This window comes from Heptranchias perlo, chromosome 5 (genome assembly GCF_035084215.1).
Source record: "Heptranchias perlo isolate sHepPer1 chromosome 5, sHepPer1.hap1, whole genome shotgun sequence".
In the NCBI taxonomy this organism is placed as follows: Eukaryota; Metazoa; Chordata; class Chondrichthyes; order Hexanchiformes; family Hexanchidae; genus Heptranchias; species Heptranchias perlo.
The window spans coordinates 37,645,051-37,662,358 of NC_090329.1; positions in this window are offsets into that span (position 1 = coordinate 37,645,051).

Consider the following 17,308-nt stretch of genomic DNA (forward strand, 5'->3'; position numbering starts at 1 on the left):
AACTCAGTTTAGACCATAGATCGAACCTTGGACCTTGCTGGTCCAAATGACTCAGCCACACATTGGATAACATCCCTGAGTTTACTTTTTTGTTCAACATTTTTATTCCAATTGTTCTTCGATTACAAGTGCACTGTCATAAATTATATTAATAATATACAGTAGGCAAAGTACAGCAGAATGGCAAATGACTCTTATAAAGTTGTTGATGGCCCTGAGACTAAACCTGGGGTGTAGTTGCAGTGCTTTGGGTGTACTGTTGTGCTTGCTTGCTAACTTAATATTTGGTGACTTTTTGTTATGCTGTTATATATTTATAAATGAGATGGGATCAAACATGTCCTTCCTCTGTGGTGGTAAATGTAAAGTGGGGAAATTTTCTGATGTGTTACCCAGCCACTGGTGATAGGCCAGGATCAGGGATTAGATTTCAGAAAATCTCACTTAAATCAGTCTAAGTGAGTCTGTACAATTGTTGTTGTGAGTCCGTAATTTCTTTCTGACTGTTTATGTCCCATAGTGCCTTGACCCATGGGTGGAAGGGGGGGGAGGGGGAGGAGGGGGTGTTGGAGGTGGGGTCTACCTTCCACTACTTTAATCAGCTGAGGAGGAATTCCAAACACTTGCCTTTATCTGGGTTTCAGGAGCACAAAATTAGGGTGGTAATCAGAACTTTCCAATTTCAACTTGTTTGTTTTTTTAAAATGTGATTAAGGATCGGTTTATATGGCAGTGAGTAGCCTGCGCATCTGCGATGAGTAGTTAATTCAATTGCAATTGAATCAATGTATGTAAGAGCCACCTCCAAGGAGTATTGAAAGAGTGTACCACAGTTAGAATAAAAACAACCTTGAGTTAACACAACAGCATATCTGTTCTTTTGCCCAGTTATGCAATGCAAGGGAGCAGCTATGTTTACATTGCTATGGCATTGTTTGGGTGGTGGCTGAGAGCTCCGTACAGTCATGGGTGACTGGTGACATTTTTACTGATTGAAGACAGCTGATGAAGCAGCCAACTCTTTTCATTGATGAAATTAAAATGGAGGTGAAAGAGGCTGTCTCAGTGTCAGTTTAAATAGTGAATTCAAGGCTGAAATTTATTCTGCCATGAATGCAAAGCCAAATGATGCAAGATTCCACTGGTGGCTTTAAACTCCACTTCTGGCATTCTGGTGTTGGAACCTTTATTGTGGCATTAGTATGTAGGCATTGGGGTAATTTTTTGTGCTCACTGCCTTGTGGAGCTGATCATCTGCCCGGTGCAGAAGCCGCCTAATTATCAAAATCAATAGGATGAACATCGGGTGGGTTCTACAGTTGGTGACGAATTTCTCCACCAGATTAGCGCCCAGGCGGTGAAGATGAAAATTTACCCCATTGTGTTCTTTCCAATAACCAAGGTTAGTATTTGAAGCAGCTAACGGACAAGTATAGAACGCATCTTATAATCAGACTTAGCTAAGACATTAGTTCACCCCAATAGAAGTCATGCTAGAGAGACTGAACAATGTATATCTTTGATGTGGAGATGCCGGTGATGGACTGGGGTGGACAAATGTAAGGAATCTTACAACACCAGGTTATAGTCCAACAGTTTTATTTGAAAATCACAAGCTTTCGGAGGCTTCCTCCTTCGTCAGGTGAGTGTGGGATTCCATGAAAGGTACCGCATATATAGTCAGAGAACAATGCCTGGTGATTACAGATAATCTTTCCAACTGCCCGTTGTCAAGGCAATCAAAGTAGTTGAATAGTGTTCAGACAGAGAGACATCACATACAAGACTACTGAATATACAAACGGTCAGAACCCAAAGACAGAGAGAGAGAGAGAGAGAGAAACATCCGAAAGGAAGAGAAAGAGAGAGAATGACCAGTTGTATTAAAAACAGATAACTTTTTTCTTCGCTGGTGGGGTTACGTGTAGCGTGACATGAACCCAAGATCCCGGTTGAGGCCGTCCTCATGGGTGCGGAACTTGGCTATCAATTTCTGCTCGACGATTTTGCGTTGTCGTGTGTCTCGAAGGCCGCCTTGGAGTACGCTTACCCGAAGGTCGGTGGATGAATGTCCATGACTGCTGAAGTGTTCCCCGACTGGGAGGGAACCCTCCTGTCTGGCGATTGTTGTGTGGTGTCCGTTCATCCGTTGTCGCAGTGTCTGCATGGTCTCACCAATGTACCATGCTCCGGGGCATCCTTTCCTGCAACGTATGAGGTAGACAACGTTGGCCGAGTCACAGGAGTATGAACCATGTACCTGGTGGGTGGTGACCTCTCGTGTGATGGTGGTATCTGTGTCGATGATCTGGCATGTCTTGCAGAGGTTGCCGTGGCAGGGTTGTGTGGTGTCGTGGACGCTGTTTTCCTGAGAGCTGGGTAATTTGCTGCGAACGATAGTCTGTTTGAGGTTGGGTGGCTGTTTGAAGGCGAGTAGTGGAGGCGTGGGGATGGCCTTAGTGAGGTGTTCGTCATCATCGATGACATGTTGAAGGCTGCGGAGAACATGGAGTAGTTTCTCCGCTCCGGGGAAGTACTGGACGATGAAGAGTACCCTTGTAATGCACTGTACAAACTAGAACATAGCTCACTTTTCATGGGATATAAGGGTGAATTTTGCTGCTTCTGCACTCTGGACGCATGCCAGGAGTGCAAATTGTGAAATTAAAGATCCCCATCCTGTGAATTTTCATTCATACATGGAAATTCACAGATTGGGGGCCTGTAATCTTACAATAAGAACTCCCAACGCGTGCCTAGAGTGCTGAAATGGAAAATTTACCCTATAACAATGTAATTACCAACTCCAACATGAAAACTTAGGCCCAGAGCTATCCTGTGGTTAATTATGCAGTTAAGAGACTTCACCCAGCTCAGCCTTACATGATATTGGTCTAGAGCATTTACAGATTTGAGGCTGCCTGTCTATCTCAGAGACACACCTTAAAATCTGTTGCCCAAAGACCAATTCAACACTGAGCTAGTCTCATATCAGTGTGAATAAAATGTGATGTGTGTGCTTAACATTTTCTTTTAAAAAGTTTACAGAGTACAAGCTGTGAATTATATTAAGCTGAGGAAATGTGAACAATTTATAATTAGATTGATTATAAAGTACTTAACTCGGAGATGCCTAGTTTTTTTCGGAGATAAAAATCTCCAATGCCCATAATCACTCCATATTTGCACTCTTGACTAATGGCTCCATTGTACCAAAATGCCGAGAACACGAACATAGACACTGAAAATAACATTGGCCGTCTGAAATTCCAGGCAAGCCATTTCAAAAATCAAATTCTGGCGTCCTCAAGAGGAAGTTTTAGATCATAAATAACGTGAATGGTTAGTTTCTATTAACTCTTTGATATTTATCTAGAGTTAAACCCCAATGTTGGGTGAAGCCAAAATAACAATTGTCATAATTGAAATGACAGGTGATATAGTAGAGCCTTTGACATTTCTATATCAGTCGATGCCACTGAAATTTTATCATGCTTATTCTCGATTCGGGATTTTTTTTTCTTATTTTCCCCCATAATTATGACACCAATACCAGTTCAGTTTGGCATATTGTTAGCCATAATAAACAGTTCTAGAACATGTAGCAGCAGGATATCAAATGAACACAATGTCTAAAGAAAAGAAAAGACAATTTGTTAAGCTGCCACACTATTAAGGAGAACCAGACGAGAGAAACCACAGAGCCATTTGTAGACTGTCAGGCAAGAGGGAGAAACGGCCTATACTTCCGAGATATTAAAATAAAATGGTCTAGGTATTAATATCCAAGTTCAGTGTTAGCAAGTGACCTGAAATTACTGTCTGTAGGAAAAGATCCACTAATAGCAGGCCCTGCTCCCTAAAAGGATGAATATCTCCAGTATACTCCCAATGAATGACATTTGAGACTTATATTTCCAGCTGGTGACCCTATCATAACTGTGCTACCACTACTACCATTTGATTTATATAAAAGTAATATTTCTAGGCCAGTGGGATCAAAGCGTAACTTGATTAATTCTTGCCAACTCCCCACTCCCCACCAGCTGAATCGTCTCATATTAGGCCTAGCTCTGGGAGCTCACCACAGAGGAAGAGGGCAGGAAATTGCACTCCTATGCTTGCACAAGAAGGCAGAGGGAATAGTGCTAAACTGGAGGAGGGCTTAGAAATTCCAACCCTTATGTCACATTTTGGGATTTTTGACTATTTGGCCTAAAAAAGATTTTTGGCTTAAGCTAAAATATGGTTTTGATATGAAGTCAGATTCAGGATTGTAAGGTTTAATTCACAAATAAATAGAACCTTTTATTTAAGCTAAAGAAAAAGGCTGGAGCCTCTGAGACAATAGGGTGTATAGGCTTCTCAATGAGCTCTCCTGAAAAGTGATGAGTCAACCATCAAAACTGTTATCCTCCTCAGTTTGGGTCAACAGGTGAATGGTCTTCAAGTAGATATTTTGCACCTGGTATGTTGGAAGGGGTTACATTTATGTGGGCTCAGCAAGTAATTGTTTGGTTGGAACTCACCCCTGGGAGGGTGGTGGCCAGTTTGATTAGCAGCTCAACTGACCAATCCCCAGACACAGGGGGCTGGGGGCTGGGGGCCGGTCAGAGGTCAAATCTTTGCCTTTTTTTTTTTTTTTTTCTTTTGTTTCTTTTTTCTTTTATTTTATTGAATTGTCAGCCAATGATGCTCCTTTTTTTTTTTTTTTTTTTTGTTAATAGGCCCCCCCTTTTATAAGAAGGGGGGGTGTGGGGTGTGCTTAAATACTAAAAACCAAATAAACCAAAACCAAGTGTTCAAATTAAAATTTTATTTTCCTCGTCCAGGATGCACTCCAGCCCCTGCGGTGCCCACCGGCCGCGGAAAGCCTCGAGCGTACCGGCAGACACCGCGTGCTCCATCTCCAGGGCCACCCGGGCGCGGAGCATTCCGCGGAAGAGAGGCAGACAGGCCGAGCGACCGCCCCCACGGACCACGATCATCCTAGACCTGTGGATGGCCACCTTGGACAGGCCCAGGAGCAGGCCCACGAGAACGTCCACCGACCTGCCCGCCCCCCTCCTCACAGGGCGGCCAAAGATCAGGAGCGTGGGACTGAAGTGCAGCCAGAACTTGAGGAGCAGCCCCTTCAAATAATGGAACAGGGGCTGCAGTCTCGCACACCCAGTGTACAGATGGAACACGGACTCCTCCAGGCCGCAGAAATCACAAGCGGCCTGGGTGTCCGTGAAATGGCGTAACCGCCGGTTGCACGCGACTGCTCCGTGCGCCACCCTCCACCCCAGATCCCCAAAGTAACACGGGAGGACCCCTGTATAGAGAGCCTCCCAATGGGGACCCCCGTCTCCGCCGGACGGCAGGATGGTACGCCAGGGCGTGTCCGGCCGAGAGACGAGGGCGAGGAAGTGGATGGTGTGCAGGAGCAGCCCGTACAGGAAATCCCTCCGCGCGGTGTGAAACGGCACGGAGGGAATTTCCGAGAGACGGCTCAAGTTGTGAGGCGCGGCCCCCCGAGGGAGGTTCCGGGGTTTGGCGCCGAGGAGGAACTCCGTCCGAACGGGGGTCAGGTCGGACGGGATGGCTCCGCACGCCTGAGCCGCCTCCACATCCCGAGTGGAGTCAGGGCCGAGCGCCGATTTCAACGCCCGGATGGCGATGGCCGCGTCCCCGGCACGCCACGAGGACATCCGTGCGGCCAAATCTTTGCCTTCCTGTCCAGCTAAGAAACAAAGAAACATTGGGCATGATTTTATTGGGGGGGGGGATTTCCTGTCAGGAAACCTGGAAGAATGGGTTCCCAGATGTTCATACAATTTTGATGTAAGGACGTCTTTTCTTTTTCTCTGACAGTTCAGCCTGATTGACAGGCTGGTCTCAGTCGGATGAGAGAAGAAGAAGAAGAGGATGTGAACAGGTAAGTGTTAGATGGAGGTGGAGGGGGTGTTCAGTCATTGTGGGTCACCGGGGGGGGGGTTTCTGTCATCGGGAGTCATTGGTGGGTGGGGTCAGTCATCAGGGTTCGGGGTCGGAGATTGTGGGGTCGATCACATTTGTAGGGTTGCTTCAGATAAGCTTGTTGGGCCTGGGGGAAGCACTCCCGTTCCTCACATAAACAGTGCTATAAAGGCACTTACCTGCAGTTTCAGGCCTTCTCGCCTCCTCATGTGGTATGAAGTAGAAGGCCCGGGAATCCCGGCCCCCAGGGGTTAAAAACAAAAAATCTGTCAAAACAGAGGCGGCAGCCTTCTTAAAAGCTTTTAATGACTGACCCTCTCCTCCTACGAGCAGGTTGGTGTCCCACCTCCATGAAAACCGGAAGTGGGCGGGTTGGGGGCAGGTTTTAGATTTTAAAATTTTTACTGCCCACCACCCCCTGTCCTGGCTCCCAACTCACCTGTTTTACCCATTTAAAATCATGCCCATTCAGTCTGGGGCAGTGAAAATTGGCAAGGAGATCAGACCTAGAAAGAGAAAACTTTCAGTTTAGTGAGAGAAATTGGATTTAACACACTAACAGGGACAGTGTGGCATACTTTGTTACATTAGGAAATAAGTTGAAATTATCTGTAAGCATTATCCTGTTCATTCAAATTATCTGAAACAATAAATCTGGTTGTTTTATAATTGACCTAGTCTCACTCGCGTGTTAATTAGATTAGAAGATAGGAGACAGGCGCGTGGTAGCGTGTGTGAGTTTGCCATACCCTGTGTCATAACAAAGGACCTCCACAATGTTAAAATCCCCTGAATCATGCAGGGCTATGGGGAAAGAACAGGGGGAATGGGACCAAGTGGATTGCTCTTACAAAGAGCTGGCACAGGCTGGACGGGTTGAATGGCCTCCGACTGTGCTGTAACCATTCTATGATTCTACAATTCTATACGACTAGTTGTTGGGCAGTAAAGTTCCAGGCTAGTACCATCCTGCTTTTATATCTCAATCCCCTTCTCAATTACTCCCACAAAAAAACATCAGGCTCAGATGGTAACTTATAAGACAAGGAATGTATGTCTTGGAGCCAACGTTCTAACTTTTTTCCTCTTTTCCGTCACAGTAGGCCTGGAATTGTAGCATAGCGGCACCGCTAGCGGCCCAGAATGAGACGGCATCTTACAGCGTCCTGCGAATCACAGAAAGTTAACATGCAGGTACAGCAAGCAATTGGGGAGGCAAATGGTATGTTAGCCTTTATTGCAAGGGGGTTGGAGTATAAGAGTAAGGGGGTCTTGCTGCAATTATATAGGGCTCTGGTGAGATCACATCTGGAGTACTGTGTACAGTTTTGGTCTCCTTACCTGTCGGGGAACACTTCAGCAGTCATGGACATTCAGCCACCGACCTTCGGGTAAGCATACTCCAAGGCGGCCTTCGAGACACATGACAACGCAAAATCGTCGAGCAGAAATTGATAGCCAAGTTCCGCACCCATGAGGACGGCCTCAACCGGGATCTTGGGTTCATGTCACACTACACGTAACCCCACCAGCGAACAAATGTTATCTGTTTTTAATATAACGGGTCATTGACTGTCTTCCTTCTCTCTCTCTCTCTTTTTTTTGGGGGGTTTGTATATTCGGTGGCCTTTTAGGTGACACTTTTCTGTCTGCTCACTGTGATTGCCTTGGCAATGGGCAGTAATCACCAGGCATTGTTCTGTGATTTTCAAATGCGAAGGATTCGAAAATGTCATTCCCACACCGTTCACCTGAGGAAGGAGGAAACCTCCGAAAGCTTGTGGAATTTAAAATAAATTTGTTGGACTATAACTTGGTGTTGTAAAATTGTTTACAATTACCTAAAGAAGGATATACTTGCCTTAGCGGGTGCAACAAAGGTTCACTAGATTGATTCCTGGGATGAGAGGATTGTCCTATGAGGAAAGATTGAGTAGAATGGGCCTATATTCTCTGGAGTTTAAAAGAATGAGAAGTGATCTCATTGAAACAAATAAAATTCTTAGAGGGTTAGACGGGGTAGATGCTCAGAGGCTGTTTCCCCTGGCTGGAGAGTCTAGAACTAGGGTACATGGTCTCAAGATAAGGGGTTGGCCATTTAGGACTGAAATTAGGAAAAATATTTTCACTCAGAGGGTTGTGAATCTTTGGAATTCTCTACCCCAGAGGGCTGTGGATGCTCAGTTGTTGACTGCTGTCTCGATGGTGAAGGTTGGTTACAGGTGTCCTCGCAGCAAGTGGCTTAGCTGTGTGATTTGGCTTCATGCTGAGGACTGGGAGCCTGGAAAACAACTGTCCTCTGCCGTGGCCAGATAGATGTGCCAGAGTTGATGGATACTGGTGGCGAAATCCATCTTGGTCGGTAGCGCAAAACAGACGATAGCGAACCGGCAATCTGTTGGACACTCTGCCTGATTTTTCTATTTCAGGGCAAAGAAAGTCAGGAGGAGTGTAAAATGGGCTGCTGATTCGCTATCACTCATTTTCTGTTACCACCCGAGACAAATTTATCCTCTACTGATACCCAACATTGAATTATAGGCTTTGAACAGCAAGTGCAGGGTGTCCAGCTCTGGTGCCTGCTAACTTCCTGGACAAGCCGCCTTCCATCTTGTACCACTTTAGCTCTCAAATATTGCCATTGTGTCATTTTTAAAAGCATCCCTAATAATTAATGTTGAGTTGTCTAGACAGTCGACATAAGACTTTGTAGAATGTAATTTGTTGCTCCGTGAGGTGGTTTGATTTGTAAGAGCTCCTTTCGATTCTCTTACCGTTTTTCTACTCTGCTGAACTCTTCTAAATGCTTCAACTACAGTGAGCTTTTCTAAGATCTTACCGACAATATTTTGGCAATATTCATTTTTTTACCCACATATACGGGGAATTTTAGTCCCCCAGGAGGGGCGGGGGAAGTGGCGGTTGAATTCTTAACGACCTGAAACCTAACTCAAACCCATTGCGAACGTGCCTAAATCCGGTTTAACCATAGCGGGTTGGGTGTCAGGTGAGTAACGTGCTCTCGAGAAGCGGGTCAGTAATTTAAATATGTTAATGAGGTTGCATGCCTCAGGTTTTAGCAGCCATTTAGGTTTAATGGCTGTGGGCCGGGTTTCCAAGGACCTCTGCGATCCCCGCATTTCCTGGATTCCCGACCGCTACAATTCCCACCCCCCGCCCCCCCGCTTCCTCCCCACCTCCCCATAAATATCAGAGCCATACATTCCAAACACATTATGGTGCCAAAAAAAAGCACCACCACAACAATAAAAAGGAACATTAAAATTGGAAAATACCACTAAAAATGAAAAAAATAGGGGAAGCAACTTAAAAAGCTTCTGCCCCTTTCCACATGGCCCCTCCAGTACAATTCTGTCATAAATGACGGGAAATGTGTGTGCTTCAAATTTCCAAACACTAAGGTCTTATTTATATATTAAAATGAAGTTCTTGCACAAAAAGTGGGAAAGCAATGTACATGTGTGTTAAATTCATGTGGATAATTTCCTGTGGAGACCACATGGGATCATAATTCCCACATTTCTTAGGCTCAACCTGCTTGGATCCCTTGACCAGAAAATTTCCCCAAAGATCTCTATTCAGCAGCGCTAACAATTGTGTCTACAGAATCGCTGGTACACCTGTACTCTAAGATGGATGCGCCAATTATATTGAACCACACATATGGCCCTTTGTGAGCTATGCATGTAAATAATTTATAAAATGAAATAAAACATGATTAAAAATTCAACCCTCAATAATAGTGGTGTCAGAGACAGTGTAAGTGTCTTTTATAAAAGTCATCTGATTTGGAGGTATCGCCTGAGGAATGTTGTTAATGGCCCTTTCCAGTTCCCCAACAACAATATCCATTCTAAGGATCGCTTCAGAAAGTTTAGTCTGCTAAAATAATTCGCTAAATCTGCCTTATTATAAATACTCCTCGATTGATCTAACTCTTCACAAATGTCACAAAATCTGCAGTTATAAGCTCGGGGCCAACAGTTAATGCACCATTAGCATCTCTTAATGGTAGTGATAAAATTAGTTGATTGTAGTTTCTAAATTAACTGAGCTAAAGTCGTATCTCCTCAATCAGGTGATTTTACTAGGAAAAAAACGGTGAAATTAGCAAATTCCATCAGTATTCTTCAAACCTAAACCCTGACTTTAACCTAACCTGCCCGGTGAGAACGAGGCTGGGTTTGTTTTGGACGCCCGATTTACACCCCGCCATTGAAGTCAATGGAGCGTAAAAGCTGGTGGGGTGTAAATCGGGCATCGGACCCAAACCCGCTCTGTTTTCACCGGGCGGGTTAGGCTAAAGTTGGGGTTTTAAATCTTGCAAGGACTAATAGAATATCTTGCAATTTCTTTAGTATTATGGCACTTAGGTTACTAGCCAACATCTGTAAATCCCAGTGCGGGGGCTGAAGTGACTCAGATGAGCTGACAGAGTATTGGGCCACTTGAGGAAACTGTGCCAATAGTAGTTCCGTCAATGCAACGGAATTCCCCTAGTGATGGATGTGTAAAATGGAAGATTTACATCAACAAGAATGGTCTTGTAATATTTCTCTTAATGCCTGTGCTGGTGTAAATGAAAATATAGTGTGGCTGCACACAGGGGAAGGAGATCACTTTTTTCCGATCAGTCACTGTTAAGAGCACCCAGCTCCACAATTTTCCCTTCTGACAAATCCAAACAACTACTGCAGAGATGAGAAGTAATTTAACCCAATGTAAGCTCCGTCCAACCGACAATTATGCCATGATCCCACCAATAGGCTACCGTCCACAATGACTGGAAGATTTTCAACAAAAATTAAAATAAGACAAAATGGGAGCAAATGCTCTTACCATAAAACAGTATGATGTGGAGATGCCAGTGATGGACTGGGGTTGACAAATGTAAGGAATCTTACAACACCAGGTTATAGTCCAACTGTTTTATTTGAAAATCACAAGCTTTCGGAGGCTTTCTCCTTTGTCAGGGGAGTGTGGGATCCCCTGACGAAGGAGAAAGCCTCTGAAAGCTTGTGATTGTCAAATAAAACAGTTGGACTATAACCTGATGTTGTAAGATTCCTTACATAAAACAGTAAACTACATGCATTCCTGCCATATATTCAAAACATGAAACAATGCCTAAAGCAGCAGAAGTTACCCTGTGACTGCAGCAGCCAATCATTATTAGCGTATTATTAAAAAAATGAAGACTCATGAAAAAGTTTTACATAATTTGCTGATGATTTTGCAATTCACAAGTTATTCATTTGTAGATTTCAATACCAAATAGAAAGCTATTTTTATTTTACCAAGATCATTGGCAAAATAAGTATTACCATTTGTCTGCTGTTAAAAAGTACATACCCTTACGTGGAATGATTTGGAACCATCTGAACCCACTGCATGTGGTGTAGGCCCATAGCATGAAGCGGGACCACAGTTTTGTATAAATTGGCAATATTGCTCAGGATGGTTAGTGTCAAGAAAAGACATTCAAACTAGTGCCCTGCTGAAGGTGGAGGCAAAACATATTATTGGGACATAATAGAATCCAGAAGCTGGTCACGTGACACTTGATGTTGGCATGCCTAGAATCCAATGGTACCAAAAATGTTCAATTCCAACCACAAACATTACTCACCATTGGGCACAAAAGTGTCGCCAAAAAAAACAATACATTAGTATGTTTTATTCCTTTTATTTTTTTTTGGTTGCACATCTTCAGCTCTGTCTATTCGGTTTGGACTTTTGTTCTAGTCCAGCTTCAAATGTTCCATACTTTTAAGATTGCTAAGGCACTTCCTGCATTCCTCAGCATCCCTTTTATTTTTGAAAGGCTTGTTAACTTTTTGGCAGCAATTTTATCCCAGACACCTCAGTATCCAGTCGTTGTAGACATAGGAATATAGGAACAGGAGTAAGCCATTTAGCCCCTCGAGCCTGTTTTGTCATTCAATTAGATCATGGCTGATTTGTATCTAAACTCCATCTACCTGCCTTGGTTCCATATCCCTTAATGCCCTTGCCTAACAAAAATCTATCAATCTCAGTTTTGAAATTTTCAATTGACCTAGTTTCAACAGCTTTTTGGGGGAGAGAATTCCAGATTTCCACTACACTTTGTGTGAAGAAATGCTTCCTAACATCACCCCTCAACAGCCTAGTTCTAATTTTAAGGTTCTGCCCCCTTGTTCTGGATTCCCCACCTGAGGAAATAGTTTCTCTCTATCTACCCTATCAAATCCTTTATTCATCTTAAACACCTCAATTAGAAACAACCTGTTTTAAAGGTTCATGATGCCTTTTTAAAAAAAATATTTAACTAAGATATGATCCTTTTGCTCCCTGGGATGTGGCTTATGTATTAGATTGATTTTACAAGTCCTCTTGTGATCTTGACTACTGACCGAAACTAAGCCACACTTGTTACCAAAGGTAAAGTAGGTTCTTTTTAAAAATTATTAGACTATTCAAATCATGTTAATTTGTCAAACTTTCCATTGGGTGATAAGTTGCCATGTACAAAAATAGTATTCTTACAATCCAGCGGCAACTGTGTAGGGTTAGCGCACAATAATGACCAAAATAACTTTTACACCAATCCAAAGGTTGATTTCTATGTTATCCACCCATTCAGTTACTTCTGTATAGGCTTTAGAAACTAGAGCTGATTGCTAAGCATGAATGGTTACAAAGTCTCATTTACTTCAGACAGTTAAATAACATTCAAATGTGCTGTTAATGCAAAATAAACCAAATGCTTGTAAACAAGTAATACAGTATTTTGGTAAGTGATGAAATGCAGAGTTCATTGCATGTTGTGTAACTCAAACATCTGCTGAAGTTTATCTTCCTGTGCCAGACTAGATGGTGCAGCAATTTTCAATTGGTGGTACAGCGCGGAGAAGAGCAAAACATTTAAGCAATCTGTTACTTTGTTAACAACAAATAGAATGAATAATCATGTTTTATTGTCAAAACCAGAAATCATCTTATTCAGCTGACTGGTGGTTACCTGTTTTTTTTTGGCTTGAAACATTTACTAAGCAGGCCCTCTGCTCCCCTATCCCCCATGAATCTGTTGTTGCCCTTCAGGTGTCTTTCCTCAATATGATTGTTAGGTCGTTAGTAGGACACTTCTCTGTTGAGTAATTTGTATCAGCTTTTCGCCTATATATGTATAGTAATGTATGAGTCTATATGAATGTCAAATGGTTAAAAGCCATTGTTTAAACATTAATTTCTGGTTTTAACGGAAAACCAGATCTGTATGTAAAACCTCATAAAATAAAATTCCATTTCCAAACCCAGTTAAAATTCAGTCAACAATCTGCAATTGAATGGGTTAAGCTATTTGTAAATACCCCTCGTGTTTTATGACACTGTAAATTGACTTCACGGAAACCTATTTCGACGTAAAACCTTTTAACCTTAGCGCCAAAACCAGTTCAACATGTGTCCCAACCATTCATCCACAACCATGCTGCTTGATCGCTTAACCCATTCTACTCCAAATCACTGAATGTTTCATTAAAGGGCCAGCTTTTACATGTAAAAGGGTTTGGCAAATCTTCTTTTCTATTTTTTGCAGGCACATGACAATAACATCAACTTGCCCAATGTCACTGTGATGCAAATGGCACACCTTCTCCCACAAATAAAAAAAGTTCTCAAAGACTTCTAGAAGAAAATGTCCATTTTAGTGTAAAGTACATCTTGGTTTTTAATTTCTTTTGAAACTTGATTAATATGGAAGCCTCGAGCTTTAGGATTTTTCTTTACTTTGGCCATCAAGGGCTAACTTTAAGCAGAACAGGGAAGACAAGGCAAGAATGCAAATACTCTGTGTGGAGTGTTATGGGCAGAAACCCAAGGTCCACTACTTCAGGACACAAACCACTCCACACCACAATCCCTTAGCACACCAGAACGTTCTACAAGGTTGTCCCTTCAAAAGCTATTTTCAAACAATAACAACAACTACTTGCATTTATATCATGCTTTAACATAGTAAAACGTCCCAAGGAGCTTCACAGGAGCGTTATGAAACAAAATTTGACATCAAGCCACTTACAGAGATATTAGGACAGGAGACCAAAAGCTTGGTCAAAGAGGTAGGTTTTAAGGAGTGGCTTAAAGGAGGAGAGAGAGATCGAGGGGCAGCAAGGTTTAGGGAGGGAATTCCAGAGCTTAGGGCCTAGGCAGCTGATGGCACAGCCGCCAATGGTGGAGCAATGAAAATCAGGGATGGGACCAAGGATAGATCCTTGGGGGATTCCAGAGATAATGTTGTGGGAGTGGGGAGAGAAGCCTTTGCAGGTGATTCTCAGGCTACGACTAGATAGATAGGAATGGAAGTAGGAGAGGGCAGTCTCACTCAGCTAACCCTTAAGTATTTTTTGTCATCTCCATTCCAAGTGCTATTTTCAATTAGAACTTTCCACCAAATTATTTCAGTGGGATAAAATTAATTCCACCCTGTTTTCAGTGTATTCCGAGGTTGTTGGAAGCATAACTGAAGAACGGAACTTCATCAATTTATATTTATTCCCAGATCATATTGACAACGTTATAGTATAACATAATATAAATATACTTAAGCAAGTCTGCCAGTTTATTTCCATTCTCCCAGGATCAGTGTCTCTTGACATGGAATAGTAACAAGATTACAACCATCTATCTAAATGACTAAAATTTTGATGATAGTGTAGAGTCTCTTCGACCCATCAGATCACAGAAACAGAGAAAATTGGGGATGATATTGACCTTGGGCAGTAGTACAATATGGGCGATAGTGAATCGGCCACACCTTTTACACCCCGCCTGATTTTCTTTCCAGGTGTAAAACTGGCGGCTGGTTCACTAGTGCCTGTTTTGCGCTACTCCCGAGTTCAATTTCACCCCCACTGTCCCTTAAATCAATCATCCAATCACGAAGTGCTGAATGGGGAGAGGTAAGATCCTAATCCATATAACTCTGTGACCAATGTCACGGGAGATCGACCTTCTAATTGCTGTCCATACATAAGGTCAAAGGATTTAGAGACACTGTAAATCAGTCTTTTAGACCATAAGAGACCAGAAGAGATAGGAGCAGGAATAGGCCATTGGGCCCCTCGAGCCTGCTCCGCCATTTAATGAGATCATGGCTGATCTGATTTTTACCTCAACTCCACTTTCCCCCCTTTTCCCCATATCCTTTGACTCCCTTGCTGATCAAAAAATTGTCTAACTCAGCCTTGAATGAAATCAATGACTCAGCCTCCACAGCTTTTGGGGTAAAGAATTCCAAAGATTCACGACCCTCTGGGAGAAGAAATTCCTCCTCATTTCCCTCTTAAACGGGCGACCCCTTATTCTGCGAATATGCCCCCTCGTTTTAGATTCCCCCATGAGGGGTAATATCCTCTCAGTGTCTACCCTATCGAGTCCCCTCAGAATCTTGTATGTTTCAATAAGATCTCCTCTCATTCTTTTAAACTCCAATGAGTATAGACCCAACCTGTTCAATCTTTCCTCATAAGACAACCCTTCCATACCTGGAATCAACCTAGTGAACCTTCTCTGAACTGCCTCCTATGCAAGTATGTCCTTCCTTAAATAAGGGCACCAGAACTGTATGCAGTTCTCCAGGTGTGGTCTCACAAGCACCTTGTACAGTTGTAGCATGACTTCCCTGCTTTTATATTCCATTCGCCTAGAAATAAAGGCCAATATTCCGTTTGCCTTCCGGATTACCTGCTGCACCTGTATGTTGACTTTTTGTGTTTCATGTACTAGGACACCAGATCCCTCTGTACCGCAGCATTTTGTAGTATTTCTCCATTCAAATAATATTTTGCTTTTTTATTTTTCCTCCCAAAGTGGATGACTTCACATTTTCCCACATTATATTCCATCTGCCAAATTTTTGCCCATTCGCTTAACTTGTCAATATCCCTTTGCAGACACTTTGTGTCCTCATCACAACTTGCTTTTCCACCAATCTTTGTAACATCAGCAAGTTTGGCCACAAGACACTCTGTTCCTTCATCCAAGCCATTGATATTTATTGTAAATAGTTGAGGCCCCAGCACTGAGCCCTGCAGCACCCCACTAGTTACAGATTGCAATTTTGAAAATGACCCTTTTATCCCGACTCTTTGCTTTCTGTCAGTTAGCCAATCCTCTATCAATGCCAGTATATTACCCCCAACACCATGAGCTCTTATCTTGTGCGGTAATCTTTTATGTGGCACCTAATCGAACGCCTTTTGGAAATCCAAATATACTGCATCCATTGGTTCCCCTTTATCCACCCTGCCCATTACTTCCTCAAAGAACTCTAATAAATTTGTCAGCCATGATTTCCCCTTCATAAAACCATCTGACTGTAAGGCTAAGTTTATAAAACTATTCTGAGTGTCTGTATAACAAGGGACAAGGAGAAGATCACCCACAATAATTTATTCAATTTATTTTTTTAACATGATGATAGTCAGCTCCTCCTATGATATTTTGATTACTGCTTTGCAGGTAAATCAATCACAATGAGCTACAACCGTCAATCTTGTATATTTAGCTCAGTTTGTTTTTAACTTGTCTTAGAACCCAGTTGTGGACTAGTTTCTTATGTATAAAAATTGAAATTGTACCGAGGAAGTTTAATTTTGACCAAATCTTAGGTATAATTCCAGATCAGTGAAGATCACATGCGGACGCTTATATAATATTTTTATGATGTGGAGATGCCGGTGATGGACTGGGGTTGACAATTGTAAACAATTTTACAACACCAAGTTATAGTCCAGCAATTTTATTTTAAATTCACAAGCTTTCGGAGGCTTCCTCCTTCGTCAGGTGAACAATGTTCACCTGACGAAGGAGGAAGCCTCCGAAAGCTTGTGAATTTAAAATAAAATTGCTGGACTATAACTTGGTGTTGTAAAATTGTTTACAATAATATTTTTAAACAGCCATTTATTTATTTCAAATAAGTTGGTCACCATCTGCAAAATAATATTAATCCACACAGGAATGTTCTACCAGCATATAAAGTGTTGTATGTGAACTTTGATGTGGCACATTTCCATTGATAGACAAGCTTTGGACAACCTGCCCAATGGAACCAATTGCAGTAGTTGGGGTGATGTCTCTTCGAAAATCAATGAATATAATTTGTCTCCTGGAAAACAAAACTTTTCTTTAATGCTGCATAGGTGAATGCTGGTAGTTCTGGTAATCACTGGAGAAGAGATTACATGATCTGTAGTCCCTCCATGTCTTTTGAATTTCAGTCATGTAACTTGGTAAGCTTTGAATGTTGTTAGTTATATCACATCTTTTGGTCTGAGCAATG